The sequence below is a fragment of the Malus sylvestris genome, chromosome 13 (genome assembly GCF_916048215.2).
Source record: "Malus sylvestris chromosome 13, drMalSylv7.2, whole genome shotgun sequence".
NCBI classification, from domain to species: Eukaryota; Viridiplantae; Streptophyta; class Magnoliopsida; order Rosales; family Rosaceae; genus Malus; species Malus sylvestris.
Window position 1 is genome coordinate 39,458,218 of NC_062272.1, and position 8,112 is coordinate 39,466,329.

Sequence of the window (8,112 nt, forward strand, 5' to 3'; positions counted from 1 at the left end):
TTTGACATGGTATCGAATAATGAGGATATTTTTCACAGCATTATGTTAAACATGCTGCTGGTAGGCAGGTGATTATAGGTGTTGCTCCTTGTTTCCAAAATTAAATTAACTGAAATCAACCCAATTAAGTCCAAATTTTAATGTTCGCAATTGTACGAATCGTTAAGTAGTATAGTAGGCAAGCACAAGATCGTTCCAACTAAGATTGAAATAATTCTAATTATCTAACTTAATTTGTATTGCACTTTAATTGAAATGGAAAAATTGATGATTTGAGAAAGAACTTTGAAATTGTAAACATAAACAAAAATCAAATGAGCTTAAATAAATGACAAGAACAACAAAGAAATCAAATTATAAATCAATTGCGAAAGACACTAGTGTGGAGCCAAAAATAATCACAAGGCGACACGTAGATTTTTGACAAAAAAAGACAAAACTACCCTTGAGGTATACCGGGATTCCTACGTGCAATCAGCAGACAATTATCCTTCAACCAAGTCAAAAGTGCCCAAAATAGGTATCAACTTAAAACCTAATTTATTCATATATTTCCCATTTCATTATTTAGCTAATCAATTAGCTAAATAATATACTTATTCCTTTCATATTTCCTAAAATTGACTAATTAAGGGATTAATTACCTAATCAATCCCTTAATTATCAATTAAACCTCCAAATTATAACCAAAAACCCACTAGGGCCGGCCATGCCCTTTATTTTCTGTTTGTTGCTGCCATTTTCTCCCCCTTTTTATGACATTCAAATAGCTAGTTAATTAGGTTATTACTATTTGCTAATTAACTAGCCAATTATTTCCATAACTCCCCAAAATAACTAGCCCATTATCTCCATAACCCCCCAAAATAAATCACCATTTCCTCTCCTATAAATTGGGTCCCATTTTCACAAAACACTAGTTCCAATTCTCTTACAAAAAATCCCAAATATTCTAAACACTATTTCTCTCTAAAATTCTAACTTTGGCATCGGAGGTTCTTCGGCCAAAGCCCCCCCCATTCATCGTGGGCGCGTGAGGCTCTTGGCCTTAACCTAAGGTGCTAGTTGTTTTGTAGGTGCAAAATCGTCCAAGATCGAAGAGGAGAAAATTTGCATCCACAACTAGAGCATCCGATTCACCATAACCAATCCAACTCAATTCCTATAGTCAATTATTAATGAGTAATCATCCAAATTGACGGTCTAGTTCCTCTAATTCATATAGTATCCATGGCATTTAGATTACTATGTATGCTCATATGTGCTAACAATCTATGGCATCTAGATTACTAAACACACACGAGTTCATTAACGATTTGAGAACTACTTAAGAGACCGCATGAAACCTAGTGTATGGCATCTACATAAAGGAATTCATGGTACCATTTGCAAGACGCTAAAACCGAATTAACAACATGGAATCTGTGTTAACTCGCATCAAATACACTCAACTCAAACCAAAATGGTGGCCAATCACCAAGATTAAAATCAAGCTCATAAACACAGCAAAATGATACTCAACTTGAATGAAAATTCATAAATAATTAAACTGAGAAATTAAGAATTCATAGTTAGGCTACATTGTAGCCCTAACGAAAAGTAATTAGTTCCAAAACATAATAGGAAAAATTATTGAATTCATAAAAAAAAAACTAAGTTTGGAAGAGCTTGACAAATCCCTTGCTTTGCCTCACTACTATTCTTTTTCTTGTTCAGCCTTCCTTTTTTGTTTGGATGATCTCATTGCTTCTCCGTGTACTCCCTTTTATGAATCCTCATTAATGTTTAGCCCCATTACTAATACCTTAATACCAAAACAAAACTCCCAACCATTCCTTTTTTTCCTTTGTCTTCCCTCTTCTTCTTCCTTCTTTCCTTCTCCGTAACTGACGAATACTTAACATCAATTTATTGTTGACAGTAAAGGAAGAGATGACAAATGAATTCCTTGATGGCCACTTTGTGCATTTACACACCTCTTTTATTTGTCAATAAAGAAATACATAATATCGTGCCTTTTACTTGCTATTGATTGCTCCTTAGAAATTTATAAGATAGCAGCAGTTTTCTTTTTTTTTCCTCTCTTCTATGCAGATGAAACAATAAGAGCAACCTTTTGTGAGCGTTGTGGCCACATATTCTTCTATATTTCTCATCCTGCAATCAATTAGCACATGGTGGTCTTGGCCTTTAATATTTCAAATGCACAAATGGTTATATAGTTAGAGCACGATAAATGGCCATTTAAAATAAGCATCAGACTCACTTGACTAGCTTTACAGATCCAAGAGTTATGATATATCTCTCCATCATGTTATTTTAGCCATAAAAATACAAATGACATGTAATTTCTTACATTTAAATCCAATATTATAGAAAACTAAGAACACAATGTTTTCTGAATATTCCTCTTTCATTCAATGAAAAATAATTACATCACATGTAATATATATATAGCCAAAGCTATTTACAATATTCTTTCTAACATTCTAAACAAACTTTGTTCATATGGCATATTATGATTTGCTATCTAAGAAACATATGTCATGACTTGGCATCCTCATCTTTACACCCCCTCAAGCTGAGCTTGGAAGAAGTTGAAGTTCCAAGTGATAGCTTGGATTGGAGGAAAAGAAACTTGTTATTAGACAATGATTTGGTATGAATGTTAGCTATTTGATCCTCACTGTAGACATACTGAACTCAAACAAGATTAGAAAGAACTAATTCTCTAACGTAATGATAATCGATTTCTATATGCTTGGTCCGAGCATGAAAAACCGGATTAGAAGCAAGAGAAATAGAAGAGATGTTATCACACCAGATTGTAGGTTTGAGAGATAAAGGAAAGCCAAAGTCACGAAAAACCTTCCAAATCCAGGTAACCTCAGCTGCAGTGTGAGCAAGAGACCGATATTCAGCCTCAGTGGAAGATCGAGCCACTGTAGGCTGCTTCTTAGCACTCCAGCTTATTAAATTTGATCCAAGAAACACACAAAAGCCACTAGTCGATCTACGATCAAATGTACAACCCGCCTAGTCTACATCAAAGAAGGCGGAGAGATTGAGATTACCTTGTTTGAACCAAAGACTATGTGAAGCGGTGCCTTTGAGAAAGCAGAGAATTCTTTTAGCTGCTTGCAGATGAAGATCAGTAGGTTGATGCATAAACTGGCAGACTTGGTTTACAGCAAAAGAGATATCAGGACAAGTCCAGGTCAAATATTGTAATGCAACCACAATAGACCTATATTCAGTGGGATTAGATAATGGAATGCCACTGTGATCCAATTTTGTAGTTCCAAGGGGTGTGCAACATGGTTTTGCACCCTCCATTTTTGTTTTCTGCAATAGATCCAGAAGATACTTTCCTTGATGAAGAAAGAGACCCTGTTGCGATCTTTGAACTTCTAATCCCAGAAAGTAATGAAGATGACCTAAATCCTTGACTGGAAATAAAGAACCAAGCTTTTTGATGAACAAGTTACAGATAGAGGAATCAGGGCCACTAACCAATATGTCATCGACATAAACCAGTACAATAACTAGAACATGATCCTTTAGAACAAATAGAGATGCATCAGAACAAGATAGTGTAAAACCAAGGGACTTAAAAGCTTGAAAAAGCTTATCAAACCATGCCCTGGGAGCTTGCTTGAGTCCATATAAGGACTTTTTGAGTTTACACACATGACTAGGCAAGGTTGCATCACTGAAGCCAGAAGGTTGTTGCATAAACATTGCTTCTTTTAAGTCTCCATGAAGAAACGCATTGCTAATATCAAGTTGATGCAAAAACCAATTGAATTGAACAACAAAAGTGAGCAAAATAGAATGGTAACATGCTTAGCTACAGGACTAAATGTTTCCTAATAATCAAGCCCCTCTTGTTGGTGAAAACCCTTGGCAACCAATGGGGCCTTATACCTATCAATGGAACCATCAAGCTTTTTCTTAATTCTAAACACCCACTTGCAACTGACCACATTCTGAGATGGTGAGGAGGGAACTAAAGACCAAGTTCTAGTGGATTGAAGAACATTAAACTCATTTTGCATAGCTAGACACCATTCACTATACTTGGCAACTTGATTGTAGGTAGTAGGAACATAATCCACAGTAGGTGGCAGAGAATGTTTAGTGGCAGTATAGGCTTTGGGTCAAAAAATACCATTTTTAGACCGAGTAACCATTGGATGAATGATGGGGAGTGGTACATGGGATGAGGGTTCAACAGAAGTAGTGGTGGTTTGTGATTGAGGTTGAGGTTGAGGGATAGATGATTGATTAATAGGTGGAGAGGAGGGTCGAGAAATGGAAAAATGAAGATCTATAATGGGAGGGATAGTGGCAGATATAGAAGAGGACCGGGAAAGAGGATGACCTTGGTGAAATGGAAATGTTGTATCATTGAATAAAACATGCCTGGAGATGTATACTCGACTAGTGAGAGGATCCAAGAACCTATAGCCCTTATGTTGCATACTATATCCAAGAAAAGCACATTCCTTACTTTTACCATCTAACTTTAAAGAAACATATGGTTTTAACCACGGAAAGCAGCTGCAGCCAAATACCTAAAGCCTAGTATAATCTGGAGATGAATGGAACAACAATTCCCAAGGAGAATGAACAATACCAGAAATAGGCAAGCGATTGAACAAATAAAGAGCAGTTGAGATAGCTTCCACCCAATACTGTTGTGGAACATGAGATGCAACCAATAGAGTGTGAGCTGTCTCAATGAGATGTCTGTGTTTTCTTTCCACACATCCATTTTGCTCAGGAGTATGTGGACAACTAAGTTGATGAGAAATACCATACAATTTGAGAAATGTTTGAAAAGAAGTACTAACAAATTCACCCCCTGAATATGAATGTATAGCCTTTATTTTATTTCCAACGGAGTTTTCCACATATGTTTTGAAGCTTACAAATGTATAATACACCTCTGATTTAGCTGTTAAGGGAAAGAACCAACTATACTTAGTATGATCATCTACTAACAACAAGTAATACCGGAAGCCACTAACAGAAAGCACAGGGGCAGGTCCCCAAACATCACAGTGTAGTAGTGCGAAACTTTGAGAAGCAGACGAACTTGCAACTTTAAAAGGAAGCTTGTGATTTTTGGCTATAGCATAATCAGAGCAGAAAAAGTCCACAGAAGATGTACCTTGCACAACAAGTTTATTACTAGTTATAACCTTGTGAAATATAGATGAGGAGGGATGACCCAAGCAACTATGCCATATCTTGACTGGAGCTTTAATACTAACAAAAGCCAAGGCAGTAATGGAAGATGGAGCTTTACTAATAGAAGAGACAGTGTGCAAAGGATAGAACCCATCCTTAACTGAGCCCCGCAAAAGCATCTTCCTCGTAGAACGATCCTTGACAAAGGATCCATCAGAGTCAAGTGTCAAAGAACAGTAATTATCACAAAGAAATTGAAAGGCAGACAACAAATTGTGTTTCATGTGAGGAACATGAAGAACATTGTTCAATTTAAATAAAGCTCTAGGTGTACGTAACTTAGAAGAACCAACATGAGTAATTGACATACCTTTACCATCACCGATGTATACTTTTTCTTCACCAGTGTAAGAAGTAGGAGAATTGATGATTGAGATGTCATTGGTAATGTGCGAGGTAGCACCAGAGTCTATCAGCCAAGAAGGAGGAGGCTTTGCAGAATAGCGTGCACACATTGCTTGAAGTTTGGAAGGGGGAATTTGACCTGAGATCTCTGGGGAGTGATCCAATTTGAAGTAGAAAGACAATTTGTAACATCCCACATCGCCCAGGTGAGTGATCCTTAAATTTATATTCCTATCCTTACCTCACACGAGGCCTTTTGGGAGCTCACTGGCTTCGGGTTCTGTAGGAACTCCGAAGTTAAGCGAGAAGGAGGCCAGAACACTCCCAGGATGGGGGACCCACTAGGAAGTTGCTCGTGAGTTCCCAAAAACAAAACCGTGAGGGAATGGTAAGCCCAAAGTGGACAATATCGTGCTACGGTGGTGGAACGGGCTCGTGATGTGGTGGACCCCGAGATGTGACAAATGGTATTAGAGCCAATCCCTGGCCAGAAGTGTGCCAACAAGGACGTTGGGCCCCTAAGGGGGGTGGATTGTAACATCCCACATCGCCCTGGGAAGTGATCCTTAAATGTATATTCTCATCCCTAACTAGGACGAGGCCTTTTGGGAGCTCATTGGCTTCGGGTTCCGTAGGAACTCCGAAGTTAAGCGAGAAGGATGCCAGAGCACTTCCAGGATGGGTGACCCACTCAGAAGTTGCTCGTGAGTTCCCAAAAACAAAATCGTGAGGGAATGGCAAGCCCAAAGCGGACAATATCGTGCTACGGTGGTGGAACGAGCCCGGGATGTGATGGACCCAGGCTGTGATGTGACACAATTACTCAAGATTGAAAAGGAAAAGAAGTTTTTCATTGTTTGTCATCATTGTCTGTTAGATCAATGGTACTTATATTTATACATTTTGTGTTCGGTAATTTGGAAAACCGTAGCTGATCAAGTTTTGCTCGTTAATGGAAACTAGTTTTCTCTTCTGTTAGGAGCAAAATGAAAAGGGGTACGCATATTTTGGATTTGAAAATAATTTTACCCGTGCTAAAATGGTGTAATAGTTAATACGCAGACTAAGGCGTTCCACACTAGTTTGGGAAAAGTGAGTGTGATACATAGAACTTCATGGGAATCACTTTCCTTGAGTGGGCCGGAATCACACTCCTAAAGTGAGTTCAACAATATATTCTTTGTTGTGGCTATTTAACTAAGGGAGAGAGGGGGTGAGTGGAGATTTTAAGAATGCTTAGGGATTCTTGTGTGTATTTCTTTCCTATGTCACTGCATTTATTTATAGTAAAATAAGAGGATAGGATTCACTTGTCCTTCAAGTAAAGAACAATCCTATAGAAAAAGAATAACTAGAATAATAGATAATATAGAAACAAAATCTATCTAGGATTTCACAATCACAATTAATGTATATCTATAGTACTCCCCTTTTAGTGTGTAAATACTCAAGTAGATTCTCCATCAGGTAAAGTTGAGGAAGTTGAATCGTCAACATTGATTGGGAACACGCTAGTCTCAAATAAGGGAATTTGCATATGAAAATAAGTCTCACACAATTCGGCTATGGTAAAAGCCAATATGGGACAAAAACCCATAGTGTTGAGAAAAAATGTGAGTTAATGCAAAGCTAATTAAATGTCTATGGGATGTACACAAGGGTATGGCCAACAAAGGATACGTGCCTCATTAAAACCTAGTTAGGTAGCAAAAACCCAAAGGAAAAAATGCTCCGAATCATAGGAAAAAAAATACATTAAGATCAAGCAAGTATACTTCAAGATACTCCCTCTTAGTTTGACATAATTCCAAAGGGAACTAACAAGGAGGTACCGAACAATATAGACCTAGCTTCAGTTGGAGTCTATCGAATGGTCTAACCCAATTTCGGTTGGAGCACACTAAAAAACATGTCCTTCTTCGAAGGGATGTACCAAAGGACATGCTCTACTTTGATAGAGGTGTACTGGACAGAAGGCTCTGATTCAACAGAAGCTTAGAGAATCTGCCCATCTATCTTCGACCAGAGAGTGCCGAATGTACCAGCCCAGCTTCGGCTAGAACCTTTCGAACCCATGTCTGGGTCTGTCTCTCTCTCTTTCTCTCCCAACCACTTTAGGGTTTGTTTTCCAACATATGGTATAATCAGGGCCTGTTAGAGGCTAGCATCACGATCAGAAGCATGATCCTTAACACCTAAGACCTAAACTTCAAGAATAAAGATAGTATACCTACCTCGACCCTGAAGAATCTGCTTCCGTTTTGATGGAAGAGATCAATTTTTATGAACTTGTTTGTTGCAGTCAATTACTATTCATTTGGGTGGATTAAATGGACTTTAGGTCAACTCATTTTTTAGGGATGGAGTTGCTCTTAAGTGGTTGAAGCCCTTCCCTTAACATTTGGTTAAAAAAAGGCCGAATGAGTATTGCTCTTTCCACCAATACAACAGCCATACAACTCAGAGTTGTCTAACGCTGAAGGACTACATCAAGGGACTCCTCGACCTAGA